Genomic DNA, 12,153 nt, shown 5'->3' on the forward strand with positions numbered 1-12,153 from the left:
AGGGGAGCAGCTCGCAGGCTGCTGGCTTAGCCTGACGTTCAAGGCCTGAGGGGCTGGTCTCACCCTCCAGCCACATCTTCCTCCAGCCCCCTCCTCCCCTCCCAGGCTGCCGCTTGGTCTTTGGAGGCGTAGTTGTCTGTCCCTCTGATACTCTGGAGAGGTAGCACTAAAGTGGAGGCTAGGGCTGTGGAAGGGCAGGGAGAGGTCTTCATTCCAGGAGAGGCCAGCCTTGTCCTCACGCCCTTTGCTGTTCCTGGAGTAAAGCAATGCTTCACCTCTGCCCCGGCCAATTCTAACCCCTCAGACCCGAGTGTAAGTCTCTGCTGGCAGGGTAGCTTCAGCCCTGAGAGGTACTTCCCTCCCCTATGCAAAGAGGTGAAACTCTCTAGACCCTCACAGGGCAGCTTTCTGTGCACCTCAGAGACTCAATGAGACTCCTGGGACTCCTGTCCTTGCCTTTCATGCATGGCCATAACAGGTGCTTCATCACCACTCAGTAGAGCTTAGGCTCCAAGAACCTGTACTCTGAAACCTCCATCTCTCAGAGGTCTAGCCTTGTATGAGTTACTGCTCAGAACCCTCCCGCTGCAGCCTGGACCCCTGGGAAGTCCCTCTTCATTCTTCAGGTCCAGCTGGGGAGGTGTCCCTGTAACACCTGCGCTGAGTACTGCCCTGCTTACCCATCAGTGCCATGATGTCAGAGCTTCTGCCCACCTCACTCACCACTGGACCCCATTGCCTGGGCCAGGGCTGGGAACAAGGTAGGGGATCCAGAAACAAGTATTGCCTGCCTGGCCCAGGTCCCCCATCCCCTTCGCTGTCAGCTCCTGAACCCACCTTCCCTTCACGGACAAGGCGAGCATTACTACATGAAAAAATAAATAAATAAATCAGTCAGTCAAGTAACAAATGGAGAAAACATTTGGATGCAAGACAGACAAAAATGCTAATTCCTCCTTGTTTATGTAAAGCAATAAGAAAAATACTTTTGTTCATAATTTTTGTTTTTTTTGGAGACAGGGTCTCACTCTGTCGCTCAAACTGGAGTGCAATGGTGCGATCTTGGCTTACTGCAAGCTCTACCTCCTGGGTTCATGCCATTCTTCTGCCTCAGCCTCCCGAGTAGCTGGGACTACAGGCGCCCGCCACCACGCCCAGCTAATTTTTTGTATTTTTAGTAGAGACAGGGTTTCACCGTGTTAGCCAGGATGGTCTTGATCTCCTGACCTCGTGATCCGCCCACCTCGGCATCCCAAAGTGCTGGGATTATAGGTGTGAGCCACTTTGCCTGGCCACACCTGGCTAATTTTTAAACTTTTTGTAGAGACAGGATCTCACTATGTTGCCCAGACTTGTCTTGAACTTCTGGGCTCAAGTGATCCACCCACCTTGGCCTCCCAAAGTGCTGGGTTTACAGGCATGAGCCACCACAACTGACCCATATTCTTTATCAAATTGAAAAAAAAATTTACAGTAAAGAGTAAACACACACATTATATATATATGCTACACACACACATATAAATATATAGATATATATACTTTTTTTTTGAGACAGGGTCTCACTTTGTCACCCAAGCTGGAGTGCAGTAGCACAATCATGACTAATTGAAGCTTTGACTTTCCAAATTCAAGCGATCCTCCTGCCTCAGCCTCCCTGGTAGCTACCACAGGCACGTGCTACCACACTGGGCAGTTATTTGTATTTTATTTTATTTTATTTTATTTTATTTTAAGATGGAGTTTTGGTCTTGTCACTCAGGCAAGAGTGGCACAATCTCGGCTCACTGAAACCTCTGCCTTCTGGGTTCAAGCGATTCTCCTGCCTCAGCCTCCTGAATAGCTGGGATTACAGGTGCCCTCCACTACGCTTGGCTAATTTTTGTATTTTTAGGAGGGACGGGGTTTTGCCATGTTGGCCAGGCTGGTCTTGAACTCCTGACCTCAAGTGATACGCCTGCCTCCGCCTCCCAAAATGCTGGGATTACAGGCATGCGCCACCACACCCCGCCTAGATAGTAATTTTAGTAGAGATGGAGGTCTCACCACGTTACCCAACTGGTCTTGAACTCCTGCGCTCAAGTTATTCTCCTGTCTCAGCCTCCTAAATTGCTGGAATTACAAGTGTGAGCCATCACACATGGCCCAACACTTTTATGTGTTTAAAAAGATGCTTACTTAACTTCACTTAAAATAAAAGAAAAATTAACTAAAATCAGTGAAATGTGCTTTTTGAGCTATGTCTCTCAGATTGGCTTAGATCAAATGGGCTATTTATGAGAGATCTACTTACATGTTTGCAGTAATGGGGAAAGATAATTGTTGCAGCATTGTTTAAAGCAGAGGTCAATAACCTTTTTCTGTAAAGGATAGACAGTAACTATTTTAGGCTTGAGAACTATACAGTCTCTTGAACTCCTGGGCTCAAGTGATCTGCCTGCCTCGGCCTCCCAAAGTGCTGGAATTACAGGTGTGAGCCACCATACCCAGACTATATGGTCTCATTGTAGCTAATCCACAATGCTGCTGCAGCTCAAAAGGAGTCATAAACAAACATAAATTGATGGGTATGCCTGTGTTCCAATAAAATCTTATTTATGAACATTGAAACTTAAGTTTTGTATACTTTTCATGTGTCACAAAATATTATTTTTTCAAAATCATTTATAGGGTTGTTGTGATGGCTCATGCCTATAATCCTAGCACTTTGGGAGGCTGAGGCAGGAGGATCACTTGAGGCCAGGAGTTTGAGACCAGCCTGGCCAACATGGTGGAACTGCGTCTATACCAAAAATACAAAACTTAACTGGGTGTGGTGGCACCTACCTGTAGTCCCAGCTACTCAGGAGGCTGAGGCACGATAATCACTTGGACATGGGAAGTGGAGGTTGCAGTGAGCCGAGATTGTGCCACCGTACTCCAGCCTGGGTAACAGAACCAAACTGTCTCAAAACAAACAAACAAACAAACAAACAAAACAAACCCATTTATAAACATAAAAAAAATTCATAGCTTAAGGTACATAAAAAACAAGAGCTGAGCTGGATTTGGTCAGGAATCCATAGATTGCCAAACCTGGTTTAGATTAACAGAAGGCTAGAAACTATCTCAATACCCCTCACTGGAAGAATGGCTAAATGCACTATGATACATCCTTAGGACCCCTGGATAGTTCCTCCTCATTCCTCAGGTCCAGCCAAAGGAGGTGTCCCCATGAAAACATTGCTGAACACTGCCTTGCACCGGAAGCCCTTAAAATACCTGCAGTAGAGATGTGTTTATGAGCTGCGTCCACCTGCATTTTGAAAAGAAAACATGCCCATACATCCTTGTTTGGCCTGGAACTTGGGAGGATACAGAAGAGAGACAAATGACCACCTTTGGAGAAGGAAACTGGAGACTGAGGGAGTCAAGGGTGGGAGGAAAATGCTTCGAAGTGTACCCTAGTGCACTGTTTGGAATATATTAATACTATAAGCACATAGCTTTTTCAAAAAACAGTCAATCACCTGGGCACAGTGGCTCACACCTGTAATCCCAGCACTTTGGGAGGCCAAGGCGGGCAGATCACCTGAGGTCAGGAGTTAGAGACTAGCCTGGCCAACATGGCCAAATCCCATCTCTACTGAAAATACAGAAATTAGCCAGGTGTGGCAGCACGCACCTGTAGTTCCAGCTACTCGGGAGGCTGAGGCAGGGAAATTGCTTGAACCTGGGAGGTAAACGTTGCAGTGAGCCGAGATCACGCTACTGTACTCCAGCCTAGGCAACAGAGTAAGGCTCTGTCTCAAAAACAAACAAACAAACAAACAAACAAACAAACAAAAAACAGTCAACTCCCCACTCCCCCAAATAAATATGTTCCCTGACACAAAGGGATTTTTGGTGAAATAAGTTTGGTACATGCAGGGTTAAGTGATGTTCAAGTGTCTTTGCTGCATAGGCTTGGGGTGGGGTGGCCTTTAACATGCTGCTGTGTCTGATGAACCCATCTGAGGCCTGGTGCTCTCTACACTTGCTGCTAGGACCATTTTTCCAGACCATCTGATGTGTCCCCACCCAAATCTCATGCTGAATTGTAATCCCCAGCATTGGAGGCTCTGTGTCCCCACCCAAATCTCATGCTGAATTGTAATCCCCAGCATTGGAGGAGGGGCCTAGTGGGAGGTGATTGAATCATGGGGGTGGTGGTTGTGAACAAAATGCTGATAGTGATATGGACAATGAAGTCCAGGCTAAAGAGGTCTCAGATGGAGATGAGAAACTTTTGGGAACTGGTGTAAAGGTTACTTTTGCTATGCTTTAGCAAAGAGACTGACAGCATTGTGCCCCTGTGCTCTAGGGATCACTTGAACTTTGAATTTGAGAGAGATGAATTAGGGTATCTGGTGGAAGAAACTTCTAAGCAGCAAAGCTTTCATGATGTGGCCTTGCTGCTTCTAAAAGCCTACACTCACCTGCATAAACAAAGAAATGACTTGAAATTGGAACTTATATTCAAAAGGGAAGCAAAGCACAAAGATGTGGACAATTTGCAGCCTGGCCATGTGGTAGAAAAGGAAAACACATTTTAATACATTTTCAGGGAAGGAATTCAAGCTGGCTGCAGAAATTTGCATAAGAGGAGCTTTACTTATTAATTACATTGAAGTATGTTAATAGCCAAGACAATGGGGAAAATGCCTCCAAGACATTGCAGATATCTTTGCAGCACCCCATCCCGTCACAGGCCTGGAGGCCTAGGAGGGAAGAATGGTTTTGCTGACTGGGCCCAGGGCCCTGCTGTCCTGCGCAACCTTGGGACACTGCTCCCTGCATCCCAGCCATGGCTAACAGGGGCCAAGCTATATCTCAGGTTAATGTTCAAAAAGGTGCAAGCAAGTCTTGGCAGCTTCCTATGGGTGCACAGAGGGCAAGAGTTGAGGCTTGGGAGCCTCCACCTAGATTTCAGAGGATGTATGAAAACACCTGAATGTCCAGGCAGAAGTCTGCTGCAGGGGTGGAGCCCTCGTGGAGAACCTCTACTAGGGCATTGTGGAGGGGAAATGTGGGGTTGGAGCCCCCACACAGAGTCCCCACTGGGGCACTGCCTAGTGGAGCTGTGAGAAGAGGGCCACTATCCTCCAGACAGCAGAATGGTAGATCCATCAACAGCTTGCACCCTGTACCTGGAAAAGCCACAGGCACTCAACACCAGACCATGAAAGCAGCCAAGGGGTCTATATCCTGCAGAGCTACAGGGGCGGAGCTGCCCAAGGCTTTGGGAGCCCACCCCTTGCATCAATGTGGTCTGAATGTGAGACATGGAGTCATAAGAGATTATTTTGGAACTTTGAGATTTAATGACTGCCCTGCTGGGTTTCAGACTTGCATGGGCCTTTATTTTGGCCAATTTCTCCCTTTTGGAATGGGAGAAATGCCATTTACCCAATGCCTATGCCCACACTGTATCTTAGAAGTAACTAACTTGCTTCTGATTTTATAGGCTCATAGGTGAAAAGGATTTGCTTTGTCTCAGATGAGAATTTGGATTGTGGACTTTTGAGTTAAAACTTAGTGAACTGTTAAGAAGGAATGATTGTGTTTTGAAGTGTGAGGACATGAGATTTAGGAGGGGCCAGGGGTGGAATGATACAGTTTGGCTCTGTGTCTCCACCCAGATCTCATGTTGAATTGTAATCCACAGTGTTGAAGAGGAAGCCTTGTGGGAGGCGACTGAATCATGGGGGTGGTTTCTAATGACTTAGGCACATCCCCCAGTGCTGTCTTGTGACAGAGTTCTCATGAGATCTGGCTGTTTGAAAGTGCATAGCACCTCCCCATTTCTTCTCTCTCTTCCTTCTGCTCCAGCCATGTAAGATGTGCCTACTTCCTCTTTAACTTCCACCATGATTGTAAGTTTCCTAAGGCCTCCCGAGCCATGCTTCCTGTACAGCATGTGGAACCATGAGCTGATTAAACCACTTTTCTTTATAAATTACCCAGTCTCAGGTAGTTCTTTATAGCAATGCAAGAACAGACTAATACAGCATCCCTGAGGACTAGTATTCTGTGGATTAGATGTTGGGGATCACCACCTCCAGGAGCAAGTACAAATGCCCTCACCTTCCTGTTCTCCAACACACACACACATACACACACAAACACACACACCCCTCCCAGCTTTTCCTGAAGTGCATTCCTCAGGCCACTGATCTGAGATTCTCCATGGTCAAACATTCTTGGGAAACACTGCTCTGTCAAAGTAAATGACAAATGATCACCAACATTTCTCCTAGACTTTAATACTTCTCTGCTTTAGCTCCCACCATTCTTTCCATCAGGACTGCTTTTGTTTTAACTCGTTTCTCTCTGCCAAAGTTCTGTGTCATCTGTCAAGGGTTGAATCTCATGCTTTTTGCACCATGATGAAGGCTTCTTGGATCCTAGCAAAGTGCTTGAGGTGCCTGACAGGTGTCCCTAGACACTCATTGAAAGAAATAAATTACTGAGTGCAATAGGGGAATGACTGAAAGGAGGGAGGAGGAAGTGATAGGTGGATGGGTGAGTGGAGAATTAGATCATTGGGAGTGATTGTGACTGGGTTAATGAGTAGGGCATGCGGTAGTTTGTTATTCCTGTGTCCACAATTCTACTCATTGTGGGTGGTTTAGGCAGGAGCTTGAGCTCTACAGGTTGGACTGAGGTTCCCACAGTAGCCTGTTGGTGGCTCTTGGGCAGCCCCCAGAAACAGCTGAAAGGTCCCTCTCCTCCACCTTCCCCTTGGTCTCTCATTCTTGTCTGAGCCCCACCAAGAACACTGCCAACCACTGGACAATGATCTAGGAGTGCCTTTCTGCATTGCCTGTTCTTGTCCTTTAGACCATCCCCACGGGCACTCCAGAGGAGAGGGCACCTGAGTTAGTTTGATCAGAGAATCTGGTAGGGCTGTTTGGAAACTGGGCTCTACTCACTTCCCACCCAGATTCTGCAGCTCACTGGACACCCCAACACTGCCCCTCTCAGGGACCATAAGAGAGTGGACCTCCAAAAGGACCCAAAATGGAGAGGCCTTATTGTTTTTTATTTATTTTTATCTTTTGAGACAGAGTCTCAGTGTCACCCAGGCTGGAGAGCAGTGGCACAATCATGGCTCACCACAACCTGAACCTCCTGGGCTCAGGTGATCCTCCTACCTCAGGCTCCCTAGTAGCTGGGACCACACGAGTGCACCACCATGTCCAGGGAATTAAAAAAAAAAAATTTAATGGAGACAAGGTCTCACCATGTTGCCCAGGCTGGTTTCAAACTGCTGGCCTCAAGCAATCAGCCTGCCTCAACCTCCCAAAGTACTGGGATTACAGGTATGAGACACAGCACCTGGCCTGACCTACTTACCCTTATAAGCAATTTCCTCTGGAACCATCAGCAAATTGTCTAACCTCTTTGAACCTCATTTCCTCCTAACTCTACAATGGGTCTATCTATCTCACAGGCTAGTCATAAGTTAAAGTAGATTAAAGTGCCTGGCCTATAGGAGGTCCCTAGCAGCTGTTACTTTCCTCCTTTTCCCAGTTCTGATTCTGAGTTGCTAGACAGAGACTGTTTTTTACTTTTCCATCATGTGGTGTCAGGACACTGAATGTAGGATAAGTTGTGATGATGACAGGGGGCAGCTGTGGCCCAGTACATGTCAGATACAGGTGTGCAAATTTTAAAAGAAGTCTCATTGCACCCCCACCCCACCTCCGCCCGCTCCAGGGAAGGCTTTCCCGAGCCTTTCCCCAGCCTTTCCCCTTCAGGATTGCTTTTATCGTGCTATCTTGTAACAAGCCGGTTTTCTCATCAGTCTCCCACTCACTCCCACTCACCTCCCACAGATGTGAACTTCCCTCAGAGCAAGTGTCAGGGATGACTCAGGTCTGTGTCCTCAAGCCCACTCAGGGCTTGGCACAGAGCAGGCTCACCAAATAGAATAGTGAGAAGGACGGTTCTCTGCACTTGTCACTGAAGGTCCCTTAAAGAACAGTTTTACTGGCTGGGCACAGTGGCTCATGCCTGTAATCCCAGCACTTTGGGAGGCCGAGGTGGGCGGATCACCTGGGGTCAGGAGTTTGAAACCAGCCTGGCCAACATGGCAAAACCCCGTCTCTACTAAAAGTACAAAAATCAGCTGAGCATGGTGGTGGGTGTCTGTAATCCCAGTTACTAAGGAGGCTGAGGCAGGAGAATCGCTTGAACCCAGGAGGCGGAGGTTGCAGTGAGCCGAGATTGCGCCACTGCACTCCAGCCTGGCGACAAAGCAAGACTCCAGCTCAAAAAACAAAACAAAAAAGAATAGTTTGACTTGTTGCTGAGAGGGTGCAGAGCTCTTGGCAAGAGTGAGTGGGCACTGGGAGCTGAGACAAGGAGAGGAGATGACGTGGTGAGAGACGGGGTAGACAGAGCTCAATAAGGAACAAACTACTTTGTCATTTCCCCTTGTATTCATTCATTAAACTAAATTAACAAGTATTAAGTGCCTAGTGTTTGCCAAAATCTTTACTTGTTCTGGCTTGGGGTACTGCAGTGTGTTGGTTAAGAGCGATATGGATCTGACTCTATGCATTCCGGGCAAGTTGCTCAGGATCTCTGGGCCTCAGTGATGATGATATTATGGCCATATCATCATCAACAATATGGCCATAATACCCAATGTTTCATGAGGTGCTTCTGAGACACAACTTTAAAAAGACTTTTTTTTTAGAGACAAAGTCTTGCTTTGTTGGCCAGGCTGGTCTCAAACTCCTGGCCCCAAACAATCCTCCCACCTCAGCCTCCCAAAGTGCTGGGATTACAGGCATGAGCCACCACACCCCACCAACACAACTTTATGTAAACTGATAGACACTGTTCCTGCTAGATAATTGTTCCCTACTAAAAATAATAAAAATCCTCACTCAGTTCTGTGTGGCTAGAACAAGGGCTCCAGCAGGCCTTGGAGTTCAGGCCAGCAATCTAGTTCCTTCATCCAAGAGCTCAGAAAACTGGGGCCAGAGAAGACAGAGGTGGAGCAGGAAGAGATCCCTGGCCAAAGACTTATAGGGCACTCTTTTTCCATCTATGCTGTTGTTTTTCCCAGAGTTTAGTCTGCAGAGAGGGTGTGTATGCTGGTTTGCCAAGCACTCCTTTGGGGAAAGTGGTATGTGAAGCTGGGGCGCAGTTTGCACATAACAGAGCAATAAAGGCGATTTCCTGGACTCACAGCTGAGGATGCACTTAAGGACTGGGCCTGCAACGTGCTGCTCTGAGCACCTCCTCTCTCTGGCTGTCCCTTCTGCTGAGTTACAGCCTGGCCCGGGAGAGTTTATTGCTTCACCCCAGAACATTCTCTTACTGGAAAGACTTTGAGGCAATAATAATGATACAAGTGTATCTGTAAGATTTTCCACTGTTTCCCTAGTGCTATCATATTCTTGATTTCATTTGATTCCCGAAATGTGATTTTTCATTGTTTTTTGTTTTTGCTTTTTTTTTTTACAGCTGAAGAAACTAAGTATCTTATCTGAAGTCTTGGTACTGATCACCAGGTAGTTTCACCAAGTCTAGTGCTCACTGAGTACTTGAAATAAGAGCTGGCACTGAGTGCCTCCTGGATGCCAGACTCTGCTTGAAATGCTCCACCTGCAGTAGGTCCTAGTAATCCACACAGCCACTGTATGTGGAAGACAGTTATTATTCCTTTCCCAGATGAAGATGCTGAAGGACAAAAGTGAAGCAACTGACCCAAGGATACACAGCTAGAGATGGCAGAGCTGGGGTTCAAATCAAGGCAGTTAGGCTCCACAATCTATGTTCTTCACCTTGATGTCAGGGTTTCCTAACCTTAGTGGGAATTTTGGGCCAGATTTTGTTTGGGGGTGTCTTTGTTGTGGGGCTGTCTGTGGGATGTTCGGCAGCATCCCTGGCCTCTACTCACTAGAAGCCAGTACCCCTTCCTTGCACCATGGTTGTGACAATCAAAAATGCCTCCAGATATTGCCGAATGTCACTGGGGGGTGGGGGTGAGGCAAAATCGCCCCCAGTTGAGAACCGTTGGTCTGTGTTATGCTATTCTAAAAATAACAACATATAGTTATTCAATGGCAACCCATAATTTGACAAAATATGTTCCTGGAGACCTCTTCCCAAAATGAATCAACATTCAGACTCAAACAACCTTAACTGCTCACCTCCTATGCCCAGTCAATTTATAGACCATTTTAAAAATGCATTGATGCCTAGAGAAATCCAGTGACTTGCACAGAATAATAAAACTAGTATGTGACAGAACAGAAACTTGAACATTGGTTCCAAAGTCCACATGACTTTTTTTGGTAGTATTCATTCTGAAGTGAGATAACTGTATTTTTCAATTCTAAGACACATTTTATCCCCACAGTTTAATGGTTTTGAAATTGAGATGCAACATAAAACTAGTGTATGTTTATAGTTGAAATATTTTTTCATTTCCTTAAAAGTTATCATGTAATCAAAAGTTTGTCTCCACCAATAGCCTCTTAGAATTGAGACTCACGGGCTTGAGCTGTGAGAGTGGAGGATGCTGATGGGGTCAGATGGAAGGGAAGAGACAGAGCAGCAGCCCTCCTGTTCTGATAGGACACCTGGCCTCTGCCCTAGCTGTCCACACCAGTTCTGCGTCCTTACCTGCTGACCTATCTAGTCTTTGTGACCTAGTTCACACCACACTCCTCCAAGAAGCCTTTCCAGGACCCTTGGCGCATATCTCACCCTGTTCTAATTTCATCTAGAAGCCTTTTTTCTGTCAGAGCATTTTAGTAACAATATTGCATAAAGCTGATTAAATGCTTTCTCCCTCATCATGAGATATTTTAGCATCCTTGCTTTACAGATGAGGAGACAGGCCCAAAGAGGGTTGGCAATTTGCCCATTTGTCTCAAGGTCAATGGAAGGGTGGGGAAGATAAATAGTCTCTGGGTTCTTCACACCAATATTTCATGCTTGTTGTGGGATAGTTAACCACAATCAGCTGGTGAGCAGTCTGGTTAGCCAGACCTTTCCTTGGAGAAAGTGGCATTCCAGGATGTGAAGAGGTTTACCCATAGAGTCCACAATAAAAACTATAATATATGAGCTCAGAGAGGTAAAGTGGTTTACCCAAGGCCTCACCACTTCAAAGTGACAGCATTTAGATGGGGTCTCCCGACACCCTCCTTGTTGCTTTCTCTGGTTCCTTGCTGCTATTTTGTCTAACCCTGACCCTTTTCTCACTCTGATGCTTCCAGGTCCCAGTCACACTTGTCTCTACTTCCTCTAGCAGGAAAGGGACAACAGCCTCTTCTAGACCCATGTCTCTGTTCTTATCGATGTCACGGGGCTGAGGCTCCTCCAGCATCTCCCACCAATGCTCTAACTCTTCAAGAGCCAGATTCAAATCCCTCCACCCACCACAGTGACATGCACAGGACCCTATGCACCAGACTCCAAATCAAAAAGCCACAGAGCTGGCCAGCCGCGGTGTCTCATGCCTGCAATCCCAGCACTTAGGGAGGCTGAGGTGGGTGGATCCCTTGAGCTCAGGAGTTCAAGACCAGCCTGGGCAACATGGCATAACCTTATCTCTACAAAAAATACAAAAATTAGCAGGGAGTGATGGCGTGCATAGTTTGTCCTAGCAACTACAGAGGCTGGGTGGGAGGATCGTTTGAGCCCAGGAGGTGGAAGCTGCAGTGAGCCATGATCACATCACTGCAGTCCAGTCTGGGTGACAGACTGAGACCCTGTCTCAAAAACAAAAAACAAACAAACAAGAAAGAAAGCCACAGAGCTGGAGGAAAAGAGACATAAAGTCCATCCCAGCAGTGCCGCATTCTGGCAAGCCACTTGGGGATGACACTGCCATCTTACAGGCTGTTACGAGGACTGAAATGACAAGATGTCTGTGCAAACTCTTGGTGTACCTTCGAGTGCTGTGGGATTGAGGCTGGCTGTGTGGTGCAGGGCAAAGAGCACTGCCTCTGGCTTTAGGCAGACACGGACCTCAGGCAAATGATCCTTAAATTCAGTTCTCTCATGGGAATAATACATCAGCCTCATCAAATTGTGGATCTATAGTGCCTGGCATACAGGAGGCACACAATAAATATATTCCTTCCTAAGTGTAAGCGTCATTAT

This window comes from Macaca mulatta, chromosome 14 (genome assembly GCF_049350105.2).
Source record: "Macaca mulatta isolate MMU2019108-1 chromosome 14, T2T-MMU8v2.0, whole genome shotgun sequence".
In the NCBI taxonomy this organism is placed as follows: Eukaryota; Metazoa; Chordata; class Mammalia; order Primates; family Cercopithecidae; genus Macaca; species Macaca mulatta.